The sequence below is a fragment of the Sturnus vulgaris genome, unplaced genomic scaffold (genome assembly GCF_052056855.1).
Source record: "Sturnus vulgaris isolate bStuVul1 unplaced genomic scaffold, bStuVul1.hap1 Scaffold_195, whole genome shotgun sequence".
NCBI classification, from domain to species: domain Eukaryota; kingdom Metazoa; phylum Chordata; class Aves; order Passeriformes; family Sturnidae; genus Sturnus; species Sturnus vulgaris.
Genome location: NW_028276170.1, coordinates 6,387,652 through 6,403,707, shown reverse-complemented (window position 1 = coordinate 6,403,707; position 16,056 = coordinate 6,387,652).

Below are 16,056 nucleotides of genomic sequence, written 5' to 3'. Positions count from 1 at the left end.
GGGAGTCTCAGAAGTAATCCAGGACTGAAAAGGAGGTGCAAGAATTCTGAGCATTAATAGGAAACTGCAGGACCTGAATTGAGAGTTCTCTGTTCTACCCATAACATTGTATCACTTTCTAAACCCCAATAGCCTCAAGGTTGGGGTATGGACAGAGGAAAGGGAACAAAAGCTGAGAAAATGAAAACTAACAAAATGATTGGTGCCACAGCTATGACTATTCCAGACTCAGGAAAGAAATTGGGATTCTACGTGTGTTATAAGTACATATTATATTATTGTCTTTTTGCAAATATTAAAATGAATGCTATCTCTTGGAAAACTTTGCTGTATGAACATAGTTTATTTTAGCTCTGCGATTAACAGAACTTAGAAATAGTTGTGTTAAATATATCTTTTGTAATTACAACATTTTGATGTAAAAAGCTTTTGTTCATGTAACAAACTCAGAGAATGGTAAAAAAGATAATCAGGAAATTGTTCACATTCCTGGATTATGGGACACCAGAATCCCAGGAAGGAAAAAATAATGATTTACAGGTCTGGGGAGAATGATTCAGAATAATGCAGGAAGGTCTATGAATATGCAACATGTTGCTGCATTTAGGAAGTGTTTTCTGAGTCAGTGTGTGCCCTTGGCTGAAGGCCAAGCATCCGGCCATTATAACCTTTGGCCAGAGCCAGGGCAGATATTCAATTATCTCCCTTGGAATTGATCTTTGCAATTCCTTACCCTGGGAATTCTCCACCTAGTGCGGGCTGGAGATAAGGGATGTATATTTCAAGCAGTCTGTGGCCAGAATCCTGTCTCTTGTGAAATCTCTGCCACAGGAAGCTGGGCTGGCACAGAGCCTGCCTTGGCACTTTGCTGTTCACAGCATCCACCCAGGACTCTGCCTCTCAATTACACTCACACACTGGGCTGCCTGCGATTCCATTGCTGGAAAGTATACCAAATTTAAAATTTTTTACATTCCATTTTACTAGTCAGGCTCGGTTTGCCTTTCTCTCAGAAAAGAAATTTTAAAAGCTTTTTTAAGGGATGTGGCACCACTCAAGAGAGATAAGTTTGACATCTCAACAGACTGGGAATAGCCCAAAACATATCCACAAAGAGAACGACATTCAACAAAACATCAAGGAAACATCAGCAAACATCAAGGAACACCCACCCCAGACACTGCCCCTGGCATAGATGGAGACACCTGGTCTGGAAAAGACTGAGAAGGAAATCCAGGAATGCGGATCTAATTAACATCAGAAGATGAGAAATCCATTTGCAATAGGAAACCAAACACTAAGAACTACACAACTTTAAAGCAATGAACACTAAACCAATGGATTTCATTGGGTTCGGACAGTAAAAAGTTAAGGAAAAATCTAGTAAAACTCACATCTCATGGAATGATTTTCTCTGCACGCCCGGTCTATGTGTGGATGAAATTATTTCTGTTGCACATCCTGACCAGGATCAAGTAATGCCTTGACTCTCTAAGATTAAGATATTGTTGGAGAGATTTTTATTGTCCCTGCAGTTTCAGTGACAAGATTACACCATTAGAAAAATGTGTCATAGTAATCCTACTTTTATATTCTGAGTTTGGTTTGGACCAGTCGTGTGAGAATCAATTTTTACTCCTAGGAGAAGAAGTAGAAAAATCTAGATTGCATTGGAATTTCTTTGTGTGTATTTGTAGGTGGCTCTTAATGATGGCAGAATTTCAGAAAGGGTTTTTCAATTCTCACCTTTATGTTGCATTTTGCAAAACTAGAAGAGTATTAATGGTGAGGCTTTAACACATAAAGAGTTTGTACAAAATTGTTTAAAAAAAAAGAGAAAAAAAAAACAGATTGTGGGGGTGAACTTGTGGATCACCTAAGGGCTGCTCCGGAATAGAAGCATTGGATCCAGGCACAGCCACGACAGGAGCTTTAGAAATGCAAATTAACACTGATAGGACAATGTGTGCACAATGAACCAGGATCTTCATGCCTGGGGGAGGAATTTCGGTGATTGCTTCTGTCCCCCACTCCAAGCTCTGCCTGCTTGCACAGATGGAATTTGCACAACTAAAGGCAGAGCCCACAGTGAGGATATCTGACTGCAACAGAAATTGTTTAAGCTGCAAAGGGAAACAGTAAACGGAGAATGTTGGGAAAGCTTTACTAAAAAAAGTGGGGGGGAATCATCCCTCTCCCTGCTCCAACCTGTGCTGTCACTGTCCAGGTTATATAGGGTGTATTGGGGCACTGAGGTGTTTTTGGTGCCACAAGTTCAGGGAAATGAGTTGGAAATCCAAGTATGTGGTGATTTAATTAGAGAAAAGTGGTCAATTGATGCAGCCCTGGATGGAGGGAGCACCCAAAAACGCAGAAAAGATGAACAGACACCAGAGCAAATCCTACAACACCATGGACCAGCCCCTGGGATCCCTAACGAATTCATATCAGAACACAGAAAATCCATCCATAATTTGATTGGCAGAATTAGGATAAAAAGCTTCCTCGAAATAATAACCAACCAGACAACTCCAGCCCCTGACCTTCCTGCTGACCAAGCCACTGAAATAAGGAAGGAGACATTTCACATGGGATAGGATCAGATTATCTATAAACAGAAAGAGGCGGAGTTTGTGGAAAATAACTCAAACTGCTGTTCGCAAATAGATGAAAGTGAAAAGTGATGAAACAGATAAAAAAGGAAATAAGAAAATAGCTCGTATTCCAGAGAAAGGATGGGAATGGGACACGTTTTTCGGGGTTCCCTGCAGATCATGGCTTAAATGAATGCTGGTCTTCCTCTGACGTGCTCAACTTTTTACCATGCACGACACCTTGTTCCAAAGAGGATGCAGGAAAAGACATTGAGTCAATGGAAATTAAAAGTTTGTAAAGGCAATTCTTGAGAAAATAAGAAAAGGAGGGATTGAAAGCAGTAAGATTAATATCGTAGTAGGGGTGCATATTAACGATGACATGCAGTAGGTGGATTGGGAACTCTGAACCTTCCAAGTACCTCAGCCAGTAGGGACAGAGATGGGGGCGGGAAAATGAGGATAAAAAGGAGGCTGCGGTTTAGAGACCGCATGGCAAATGCCGCATGGCGTCTCTCTTTGTTCACCAATAAAGTCACTTCTGCAGGACTCCTCCGTCTCCTGCGGGCACACAAACCTCTGGCCACGGGAATTTTCCCGCACAGCCCCGGGCACAGGGCAGACACCTCTGTGCCACCCACAGCAACCGGGACGAGCCAGCGCTGCTCCGGCACCGGCTCCTGCCGAGGCCCCAGCGGGAAGGAGACCGCGGGCAGCCGCTCCCGCAGCGCCCTCAGCCCAGCGCCAACACGGGCCGGCACCGGCACAACCAACCCGCCAGAGCCCCCTGCCGCCCCCGAGGCCCGCAGCGAGCCCCGAGCCCCCGCACAACCGAGCGCGGCTCCCACCTGCGCTGGGGCCGCCTCCGAGCTCCGCCGCCGCCTCCCCGGGCTCCGGCCGCTGCCGCCGCTGCCGGGCCCGCACAGACGCTGCCACAATGGCGCCTTTGCTGCTCTGCCCAATCAGCGCGCGACAACCAGGAGTGACATTGCCACAATCAGCCAATGGCAGCGAGGGCCGGGCTCTGCACACGGCCCAGCCTCGGCCCGCGCTCTCAGGGCCCCCCGGGCTGTGGGAGGGCAAAGGCGGAGATGAGGAACAGCCCTGGAACGGGCCCGGGCCCGAGCCGCCATTGGCCTGGAAACACAAACAAAGTTCCCGCAGCTCTCGGCACACCTTTCCCAGCCCCGTGTTTTCGATGGCTCTGGCTCAGCGGGAAGCCCTGGAGCCTCACTTCTCCTACCTCCTTATTAGGAGCATCAGTGCATGGCTTTGATTTCCCCCAAAATGGGGAAACTGCCCCAAACCCCAGGGGATGAGTGGACGGGAGAGATTTCTGGCAGAAAACTCTAAAAACTCAGAGGACAATAATGAGAATTAAATGGAGACCCTTCAAACCAGCTTTCCACACGCCTCCCTCCTTCCAGCTGCACCTCCTACCCCAGCAGTGCAGGGTGGGACAAACGACTTCACTGTGTAAAACTTTATGAGGTTTATTAAGTCTTAGTATTAAAACTCAACAACTGACTGAGAAAGGTGAAAAATCAGCACTGGGAGCACTGGACTAAACCCCCACGTGCTCCCCTACAGAGTGGATGTTCTGCCTTTCATGCCCCTGGGCCCTTCCAACGTCTTGTCGCTGTGACAATTGATAAAAGATTCGTGTTAATCACAAAAGCATTGGGCTTTGCATAAACCAGAATGCTAAGCTCTGAAGTGAAGCATGGACACTAGATAAAGGAAATTATATGATTAAATAATTCTGTTTTAAATCACCTTGTTATATTATGTTGTACTATGTTACATTACATTATGTTATATTATGTTATGTTTTTCAAATAAGTTGTATCTGCTACCAGCTTGCGAAATCGAACTTCCCAAAATGCCCTTCCTGCCTTTGTCTAATCAATGCTGCCTATCTCAAGAACCAGACTTCCAGAACTTCTCTGGTGGTTATCTACAAGGACCAGATGGCTATCTGTGACTGATTATCACCCAAAGGCTTTGTAATTTGTGTAAGGATGTTTATTCGACCACCACTGCTTACCTACCAAAATTATGTCAGCAAAAAAAAAACCCAAAAATTATTGATTACAATGAGAACCCACAGTATAAGAAGAGGCTGCAAACCAAGGTTGGGTGGAGCGTGGAGTGGGCGGTGACCCCTCACGTTCCCCAGCACGCTGCTTGCTCTTTCTATATCAACTAAAGCAATCTAAATTTTGCTGAATATCGAGACTTTTGTCTCTCATTTATAACAATTTGCTGCCGAAACCCGGGACGTCCTTGGAGCCCTGAGAGGCACTGCGATTTCGGGGAGGCGCCCCACTGCTGTGGCCCCGGTTCGTCAGTGATTCTCGGGACCCATCGACGTCCCGCACCATAGAGACTGAGCAAGGAAAATCTCCCCGGGAGACCGCGGCAAAATCACCTGTAATTCTCGTGCACGAAGAGCCAGACAGGAGCATCGGACTGTGAGTATCTGTGTGGTTTGGTGGGGATGACTGTGTGCTTGCCTGAATGAGACGTGGCCTTTGCTGCGAAGCGAGAGTGGAGTCCTTCTATCCGCGTTTCCAGCATCCCGCGAGGGACCTGGCCGGTGGCCGGACGAAGCGAGTGAGCACAAAGGGAGAGACTGCTTTTCTTGTCCTAGCCCAGGTAGAGGCTGGGTCATTCCCACCCTAGTCCAGGTAGAGGCAGGACCCGGAAAGGGGGTGGGGGGGGGGGAAGGGGAAGGGGGAGGAAAAGAAAAGCAGATTGCAACACACCAGTCACGGAGGGAGAAGGGAAAAGCTGCTTTTCCCATCCCAGCCCAGGTAGAGGCGGGTTCCAGTCCATCCTGACCCGAGGAGAGGCAGGGGTTCAAGCAGAACACATCGGGGAGTACAAACACCTCAAGACAGTCCCTTGAGGTAAAAATGGGACAAAGAGGGAGTAAAATTCTGAGTCCCAGGGACCCACGAAGAGGTTCGAGTTCATTTGGTCCACAAGGAGACTGGGAAAATAAAGACAAGACAAGTAGGTTGCCAGAAATAGCACCAGGCAGCCCTTTGGGAGAAATATTAAAATGTTGGGACACAGGGGCGATATACAGAGGAAAAAGTAAAGAAAAATTGATTCAATCTTGCATGGTGGAATGGACCAAAGAAATAATCCATAAAGATAACCTATACTGGCCCATGTTCCGATCATTTGAGGGTTGGATTTGTCGAGCATTAAACACATATGTGGCTCATAAAGAACCATTTAACAGAGAGGAATGTGAGTATGCTGCCCTGTGGGCAAAACAGTCCGAGCCATCCTTGATATATACTCTAAAAGAAAAAGAGGATGAAAATAAAAAAAAGGTTACCTGGGAACCCCTCGATAATCTCCCACCTCCGTATAATACAGAAAATACAGGAGACCCCCCCCACGCACCCACTTCTCCTCCTGGTACTCCCATAGCTCTAAGAACTCGCTCCAGTCAAAGGAATACCAGGAGAGATGGTATCACCAGAGAGGAGGGAGATAACGACACAAAGGCTCGCCTTTACCCCCTGAGGGAAGTGCCATTAGCAGGACAACAGGCTGGATTAATTGGATTTGTAAATGTTCCCTTGAACACAGGGGAAGTGAGAAACTTTAAAAAAGAAATGGGAAAACTCCTAGAAGATCCTATAGGGGTATCGGAGGACCAGATCAATTCCTCGGACCAAGTATGTATACTTGGATGGAATTACAATCTATATTAAGTATCCTATTCACCACGGAAGAACGGGAAATGATCAGACAGGCTGGAATGAGGGTATGGGACCGGGAGCATCAGATTGGACCTAGGGGAGACCAGAAATGGCCATTAAATAATCCTAACTGGGATAATCAAAATGATGTCCATCGCCAGAATATGATGGACTTAAGATGGATACTCGTTAAAGGTATCCGAGAATCAGTTCCTAAAGGACAAAATATTAAAAACGCCTTTAGTGAACAACAAAAAAAGGACAAATCCCCGACTGACTGGTTGGAGCGGCTGAGGAAAAATCTCCAAATGTACGCCGGGATAGACCCTGACACACAAGTGGGTCAGGCACTCCTCAAAACCCAAATTATTGCTCGATTATGGGGAGATATTAGAAAGAAATTAGAAAAGTTAGACGATTGGCAAGATCGGGGGTTACAAGAATTGCTAAGAGAAGCAGAAAGCAGTAGCTAAAATCTTTATAGCTTAAGTTCGTGAAACACAGAAAGAAACCCAGCAGAAAGGGGGATGGAAACCACGGAAAACCCCCCCGAAACAAGGAAATGAAGCAGGAAAGAATTCACCAAGGCGAACCTGATTTTATTGTAACAAGAAAGGTCATATAAAGAAAAATTTAAAAAAATTGATACACGATGAAAAAAAAAAAGAAAGTTCCAGGAAGACGAATAGGGGTGTCAGGGGCTGTATGTACTGGGGACCATACCAGCTAAAGAGCCCTTGATAAAATTAAATATCGGTCCCCAGGGAGAGGAGGTGGAATTTTAGTAGATGCAGGAGCCGAAAAATCCACAATTAAACACCTACCAAAACGCTGTAAAGCGAGTAGAGAAACAGCACTCGTGGTTGGAGCAAAAGGTGAACCATTTCGGGTCCCTATTATTAAAAGTGTGCAAATTGAGACCCAGAACAAAATTGAATTAAAAGATTTGCTGTTACTACTAGAGGCAGAAAATAATTTACCGGGGAGGGATTTAATAATAGCATTGGATTTGAAAATTGAAGTATCCCAAAGGCAGCATAAAATTTTTGCTTTAACCCAAAAGGATGACGAGCAAATATGTCCTGAGGTGTGGTACACCCCTGGAGAAATAGGGAAGTTAAAAATGAAACCTATCAAAGTGAAAATCACTGATCCCGATTTACCTATCCGAGTTCATCAATATCCAATATCACTGGAAGGGAGACGGGGCCTTAAGCCTCTCATAGAAAACCTTTTGCAACAGGGGGCTTTAGAACCATGTATGTCCCCACATAATACTCCTATTCTGCCTGTCAGAAAGACAGACGGGAATTACAGATTGGTACAGGATTTGAGAGCTATAAATCAGCGAACTGTTACCAAATTTCCTGTAGTAGCAAACCCTTACACACTCTTAAAAGAGTCGTCCCCTGACTACACTTGGTATAGTGTAATAGATCTAAAAGATGCCTTCTGGGCATGCCCGTTAGAGGAAAGTAGCAGAGATTGCTTTGCCTTTGAATGGGAAGATCCTGATAAGGGCAGGAAACAACAACTGCGTTGGACAGTATTGCCTCAGGGCTTTACAGAATCCCCTAATCTCTTTGGACAAGCCCTAAAATAATTAATGCAGTCTTTTGAGTCATCAAAAAGGATGTAATTGTAGCCCGTTCATTAAAAAAAAAAAAAAGGGTGCCCATACTGTACTGAGTTGTGGTGGTGTCATTCCTATGGTGGGTATCCCCCATTCACATTATGTGTTCAATGTAGAAGAAATGAATGTAAGGAAACTATTAAGGTACTTAATACCCTATCAGCACAAGGAGAAATTAAAATTGATGATCATAACTGGTGGAAGTTATTTGAGAATGGAACGAGATAAAAAAAGCAAGCCAGAGCAGAGGTGTTGACAAAAGAGTGTCAGAAGGGTTGTGTATACCGAGCTGTTACTGCTGTACCTCGTACTGGAATGTTAAAGCTAAAAGCTGGAACAAAATTAAGAAACACTACCAAAAGAGAAAGACAAAGTGGGAGAGCCCAGGACATATTCCCTGCTGCCGAGAAGATCAAACAAACCTCGGCTACTGGCAGCAACCCCGTAGGCCTTGAGGGAGGCGGAGGGATGAAAATGGTCATGGGAGTCATCCTATTGCTAATGATGATAAAAGGAAATAATGCTGATGCTTGTTCCAAGTGTCACCAGACAATTGGGTACGGGGATGCACGGTATCCACCCTTGCCTTCCACACACACATCAATTCGGCCTGCTGTAATAAACACATTATGCACTATTATGGAAAGAAGTGGCCACCAATTTGGGAAAAGGAGGGTGGGCTCCATCGGCATACCAAAGTTGCCCAGTAGGAGAGACACAGCTCTGCTTCACAAAAGAAGGTATGTGGGGATATTCAGATCAGGGAGGAGTGCAAGATCACTACAAGCAGGAATTGATTAAAAAAAAAAAAAAAAAACCTAAAATGTTCAAGGGAAAAGGACAAACCGTGGGGGAAGTTTTAACTTCTATGAGAGAATAAAACAACAACTCAGCGAACGGGAATTACCGACCTCGGGAAAAAATTTATTTGTAGAATTAATGAAAGAAATTACTACTGATCTTAACTCACTGTTGGATCTGTAGAGGAATGCAGATGACTGAACAATGGCCATGCAGGGCGGGGGAGGATTAGGGCCAGAGCAGTTGTTACAGTGAAATCAAACAGAAATATCGAGGGGGAGTGTGTGGGAAGTTTAATAATTCTGAATGCTGCTTAGAAATTGATGATAATGGTCAAGTAATTACTAAAATTGCAGAAGAAATAAAACGATTAGCCCATGTACCTGTACAAAACTGAAACTCTATGCTTAATGATAATTGGTGGAATAAACTGTTGGGGGGGAGCTTGGTGGAAGAAATTAGGGTTTATGTTAACATGTGCATTATTAGGGCTACTGTTCATCCCTTGTCTTGTTCCATGCTTCATTCGACTAATCCAGTCGGTGGTTCAAGGAATGCAAGTTGCTACAATACCAATAGACCCTGAGAAGGCAACAAAATTAATGGCAGTACATGAATTAAATCTAGTACAAGAGGTACTGACAAAATTTGAAACCAGAACACGAATCAATGGGATAAAAAAAGAGAAGTGGGGAAATTGTGACAATTGACAAAAGATTCGTGTTAATCACAAAAGCATTGGGGTTTGCATAAACCAGAATACAAAGCTCTGAAATGAAGCATGGACACTAGATAAAGGAAATTATATGATTAAATAATTCAGTTTAAAATCACATTGTTATGTTATATTATGTTGTATTACCCAACATTATAATATATTATGTTATGTTTTTCAAATAAGTTGTATCGACTACCAGCTTGCAAAATCAGACTTCCCAAAAAGCCCTTCCTGCCTTTGTCTAATCAATACTGCCTATCTCAAGGACCAGACTCCCAGAACTTCTCTGGTGCTTATCTAGAAGGACCGGATGGCTATCTGTGACTGATTATCACCCAAAGCCTTTGTGAATTTGTGTACAACGAGAACCCACAGTATAAGAAGAGGCTGCAAACCAAGGTTGGGTGGAGCGTGGAGTGGGCGGTGACCCCTCACGTTCCCCAGCGCTGCTTGCTCTTTCTATATCAAATAAAGCAATCTAAATTTTGCTGAATATCGAGACTTTTGTCTCTCATTTATAACAGGGTTCACCTTTTCCTCCTCCATGTGTAACGTCGTCTAGAGCACAGAGGTCCCAGGAGCTGCTTCCTCCTGAGCCAGTGGCACTCCTGGCCCTGGGCAGCGCAGGGCCCTGTGCCCCGTATATACCCCTGCAGGGCGGGGCTGTGCCATGTCACCAGGACAACAGAATGGCCAACAGCACCCAGGAACCCGATAGAACGGCCCTGTGTCACAAAGGGCCCAGCCCAGCAGCCCTTCAGCAGCCCAAGCCCCTGGAAGTGGCATGGAGCAGGTGCCCAGCAGGTGCTGGCTTTGCAGGCTGGGCTGTGCGGGGCCAGAGGAATTGGCCGGATGGACGCAGGCAGGGAGTTGTGGTCAGCGGCTCCATGGGCGGCTGCAGGCCGGGGATGAGGGGTGTCCCTCAGGGAGGGCTCTGCCTCGGCCCCGGGGGGGCCCAATGCGAGGGCGAGGGGCTGGGGGGGCCATGGGGGCGTTCGATCAATGGGGAGGGCCCGGGGAGTGCTGAGAAGGGGGTGGTGAGTGGGGGGGAGGGAGGGGTCCCATGGATTTGGGGGGAGTCTTGATGAGTGTGGGGGGAGTCCCATGGATTTTGGGATCCTGGTGACGGGGGGGGAGCGGTGAGTGGGGGGGGTCCCATGGATGGGGGAGGGGCGGTGAGTGAGGGGTGGGTCCTGGCGCCCTGGGGTGGTCCCAAGTATCCGGGGGGGTCCCAGCGCTTTGGGGCGGTCGGTGAACGGCGGGGCAGTGAATAGGGGGAGCCCCGGTAAATTGGGGGGGTCCCTGGTGATAACCGGAGGAGGGTGGGGGGAAAGGAGCGAGCCCCAAGGGACTCCCCCCGGTGCTGGGGACACCCCGGTGCCCCCCCAGCTCACAGCCCCCCCCCCATTCCCGCTCCTGTTCCCGGGGGAAGTCAAAGGGGAGGGGCGGAATCCCCGGGATGGGCAGGGGGGGCACAAAGGGGGGTCCGGGCCCTGTGCACAGGAGGGTGGTCGGTACACGAGGGGGGGGTCCAGTCCCGGTGCCCGAGGGGGCGTCCCGGTGCCCGGTGATTCGTGAGGGGGTGCCCGGTGATTCCTGGGGAGGTCTCCGGTGGTCCTGGTGCATGACGGGGGGGTCCCGGTGACTCATGGAGGGGTCTCCGGTGATCTCGGTGCCCGAGGCCGGCGATGTTTGAGGAGGGTCCGGCGGTCCCGGTGCACGATGAGGGGGTGTCACTGCTCGATGGGGGGGGAGTCCCGGTGCACGGTGACGGTGCTGATTGATGGGGGAGGTCCTCTGGTGGTGCCGGTGCCCGGTGATTGATGGAGGGGGTCTCCGGCGATTCCTCGGGAAAGGGGGGGCGGTCCGGTGATGCCGGTGCACGAGGAGGGGAGAGAGGAAACTCGAGGGTCCTGAGGGGGTCCCGGTGCACGAGGACGGTTAAATTCGGGGGTCCTGGTGCTCGGAGGGGGGGTCGGTTCCTGGTGTGTGACACAGAGAGAGACCCCGGTGACACTGGGGACCCTGGCACGGGGCTGGTGACACTCAGGGGTTCCGGGTGGCACAGAGACTCTCCCCAAATTCTCTGGCACGAGGTCCTGGTGGCACGAGGGGCTCTCGGTGATACGAGGAGCTGGTGGCACTCCAGGGGCTCCTGGTGGCACAAGGAGTTGGGGGCACTTGAGGGGCCATTGGTGACACAGGGCTCTCGGTGTCACTCGCGGGGCCCTCGGTGACACGAGGAGTCCCCCCGTTCCTCCTGGTGGCACTCGGGGAGCTCTTGGTGACACTCACGGGGCTCTCAGTGACACGAGGAGCCCCCAGATTCCTCTGGGTGACACAAAGAGCTCCCCAAACTGGTCTGGGTGACACGAGGAGACGGTGGCACGAGAGGAGCCCTATGCACGAGGATCCGTCGCACGAGGACCCCCAAAATTCCTCGAGCGAACCCCCCCGAAATCCTCGCGCGGGAACCCCCACTCAGCGCGAGCCCAATCCCCCCCCCCTCCCCTCCTGCTCCTCACCCCGGGGGTCTCCGGGTGATCCCGCCCCAGGTCCTCCCCTTTCCCCCTTTTCCCCCAGGACTGGGAAGGTCGGAGGGACTGAAGGGGGGGTGCAGGTGCGGGTTTTTTCCGGGGGGGTCCCGGCGGCCCCCGGGGCGGGGTCAGTGCTCAGCAGCGGGGCCGCGCCGCTCGCACCCGTTGGCCGAGATCGGGGGGGGGGGGGGGGGCGGGGGGCGGCCCGGGGACCCCGCTGGGCCCCCAAATCACACCCGGGTCTGCTGCTTTAGTCCTGTGCTCCCAGCGCTGATTTTTCTCCTAATTCAGTCTTTTGGCGTATTTTTTTTTTTGCTAAGGTTTAATAAACCTTTATAATTTTACAAAGTGAGCGTCGTTTCTCCCACCCTGCACTGCCGAGGTAGGAGGTGCAGCTGGAAGGAGGGAGGCGTGTGGAAAGCTGGATTGAAGGGTCTTCATTTACTTCTCATGCTCCGAGTTTTTGGAGTTTTCTGCCAGAAATCTCTCCCCTCTCCCACTCATCCACAGGGCTTTGGAGCAGATTTCCCTTTTTGTGCGGGAAATCAAAGCCATGCACTGATGCTCCTAATTAGGGGGCAGGAGAAATGAGGTTCCAGGGCTTCCCGCTGAGCCGGAGGCAGCGAACACGCAGGGCTGGGAAAGGCGTGCCGGGAGCTGCGGAGAACTTTGTTTGTGTTTCCAGGCCAATGGCGGCTCGGGCCCGGGCCCGTTCCAGGGCTGTTCCTCATCTCCGCCTTTGCCCTCCCACAGCCCGGGGGGCCCTGAGAGCGCGGGCCGAGGCTGGGCCGTGTGCAGAGCCCGGCCCTCGCTGCCATTGGCTGATTGTGGCAATGTCACTCCTGGTTGTCGCGCGCTGATTGGGCAGAGCAGCAAAGGCGCCATTGTGGCAGCGTCTGTGCGGGCCCGGCAGCGGCGGCAGCGGCCGGAGCCCGGGGAGGCGGCGGCGGAGCTCGGAGGCGGCCCCAGCGCAGGTGGGAGCCGCGCTCGGTTGTGCGGGGGCTCGGGGCTCGCTGTGGGCCTCGGGGGCGGCAGGGGGCTCTGGCGGGTTGGTTGTGCCGGTGCCGGCCCGTGTTGGCGCTGGGCTGAGGGCGCTGCGGGAGCGGCTGCCCGCGGTCTCCTTCCCGCTGGGGCCTCGGCAGGAGCCGGTGCCGGAGCAGCGCTGGCTCGTCCCGGTTGCTGTGGGTGGCACAGAGGTGTCTGCCCTGTGCCCGGGGCTGTGCGGGAAAATTCCCGTGGCCAGAGGTTTGTGTGCCCGCAGGAGACAGAGGAGTCCTGTAAAAGTGACTTTATTGATGAACAAAGAGAGAGGCCATGCGGCATTTGCCATGCGGTCTCTAAAACGCAGCCTCCTTTTTATCCTCATTTTCCCGTCTGCATCTCCGTCCCCACTGGCTGAGGTACTTGGAAGGTTCAGACTTCCCGATCCGCCTACTGCATGTCCTTCTTAATATGCACCCCCACTACGATATTAATCTTACTGCTTTCAATTCCTCCTTTTCCCATTTTCTCAAGAACAGCGCTTACAAACTTTTATTTTCCATTGACTCAATCTCTTTTCCTGCATCATCTTTGGCGCAAGGAGTCGTGCATGGTAAAAACCTGACGGATGCTGCAGCACGTCAGAGGAGGAGCAGCATTCGTTTAAGCCATGGTCTGCCAAGGAACCACGGAAAAGTGTCCCATTCCCATCCTTTCCCTGTTTGGACTGGTACATGAGCTAATTTCTTATTTCCTTTGTTATCTGTTTCACCACTTTTTGGTTATCATCTATTTGCAAACAGCAATTTGAATGATTTAATTTTCCACAAACTCCGCCTCCTTCTTTTAAGAGATAATCTGATCCCATCTCGTGGTGAAATGTCTCGTTCCTAATGTCAGTGGATTGGTCGGCGGGAACGTCAGGAGGTGGAGTTGTCTGGTTTGTTTTTATTTCAAGGACAGTTTTTAACCTAATTATGCCACTCAAATTATGGATGGATTCTCTATATCTTGATATGAATTCGTTAGGGTTTCCAAGGGCTACTCCATGGTGTTGTAGGATTTGTTTTGGTGTCTCTTCATCTTTTTCCCTTTTTTGGTTGCTCCCTCCAGCCGGGGAACAATCCATTGACCACTTTTTTCTAATTAAATCATCAAATACTTGGATTCCAAACTGATTTCTCTGGGCAAGCAAACACTGCTCTGATACACCCTTTATAACCTGGACAGTGACAGCACAGGTTGGAGTGAGGAGAGGGATGATTCCCCCCCACTTTTTTTAGTAAAGCTTTCCGAACATTCTCCGTTTGCTGTTTCCCTTTGCAGCTTAACCAATTTCTGTTGCAGTCAGATATCCTCACTATGGGCTCTGCCTTTAGTTGTGCAAATTCCATCTGTGCAAGCAGGCAGAGCTTGGGGTGATGGGCAGAGAGAATCAGCCCAATTCCTCCCCCAGGCATGAAGATCATCCTGGTTCATTGTGCACACATTGCCCTAGCAGTGTTAATTTGCATTTCTAAAGCTCCTCTCCTGGCTGTTCCTGGAACCGATGCTTCTGTTACAGAGCAGCCCTTAGGTGATGCACAGGTGCACCCCCACAATCTGCTTTTGTTTTTCTCTTTTTTTTTAACGATTTTGTATTAGCTGTTTATGCCTTAAAGCCTCATCATTAATACTCTTCTAGTTTTTCAAAATGCAACCTAAAGGTGAGCATCGAAAAACCCATTCCGAAATTCTGCCATCATTAAGAGCCGCCCACAGATATGTACAAAATATTCCAATGCAATCAAGTTTTTTCTAGTTCTTCTCCTAAGAGTAAAAATTGATTCTCACACCTCTAGTCCAAACCTAACTGACAATATAAAAGTAGGATTGTTCTGCAGAATTTTTCTCATGGTGTAATCTTGTCACTGAAACTGCAGGAAAACAAAATCTCTCCCAACAATATCTTTAGTGTTAGAGAGTCAAGGCACTACTTGATTGTGGTCAGGGTGAGCAGCAGAAATCATTTCATCCACACATAGCCCGGATGTGCAGAGAAAATCGTTCAGTGAGATGTGAATTTTGTTAGATTTTTCCTAAAATTTTACAGTCTATACCCATAGAAATAAATTGGTTTAATGTTGATTGCTTCCAAATTGTGTAGCTCTTAGTATTTTGTTTCTTAGCAGACACGGATTTCTGCTCTTGTGATGTTAATTAGTTCTCACTCCTGGATTTCCTTCTGTTTTCCAGACCAGGTGTCTCCATCTATGCCGGGGGCAGTGTCTGGGGTGGGTGTTCCTTGATGTTTGCTGATGTTTCCTTGATGTTTTATTGCTGTTTATGTTTGTGGATATCTTTTGGGCTATTCCCAGTCTGTTGAGATGTTAAACTCATCTCTGTTGAGTGGTGCCACATCCCTTAAAAAAACCTTTTAAAATTTCTTTCCTGAGAGAAAGGCAAACCGAGCCTGACTAGTAAAATGAAATGTAAAAAATTTTAAATTTGGTATACTTTCCAGCAATGGAATCGCAGGCAGCCCAGTGTGTGAGTGTAATTGAGAGGCAGAGTCCTGGGTGGATGCTGTGAACAGCAAAGTGCCAAGGCAGGCTCTGTGCCAGCCCAGCTTCCTGTGGCAGAGATTTCACAAGAGACAGGATTCTGGCCACAGACTGCTTGAAATATACATCCCTTATCTCCAGCCCGCACTAGGTGGAGAATTCCCAGGGTAAGGAATTGCAAAGATCAATTCCAAGGGAGAGAATTGAATATCTGCCCTGGCTCTGGCCAAAGGTTATAATGGCCGGATGCTTGGCCTTCAGCCAAGGGCACACACTGACTCAGAAAACACTTCCTAAATGCAGCAACATGTTGCATATTCATAGACCTTCATGCATTATTCTGAATCATTCCCCTCCAACCTGTAAATCACTGTTTTTTCCTTCCCTGGGTTTTTGGTGTTCCATAATCCAGGAATGTGAAGAACTTCCTGATTATCTTTTTTCCCATTCTCTGAGTTAGTTACATGAAGAAAAGCTTTTTGCATCAAAATGTTGTAGTCCAAAAAAATATATTTATCACTATTATT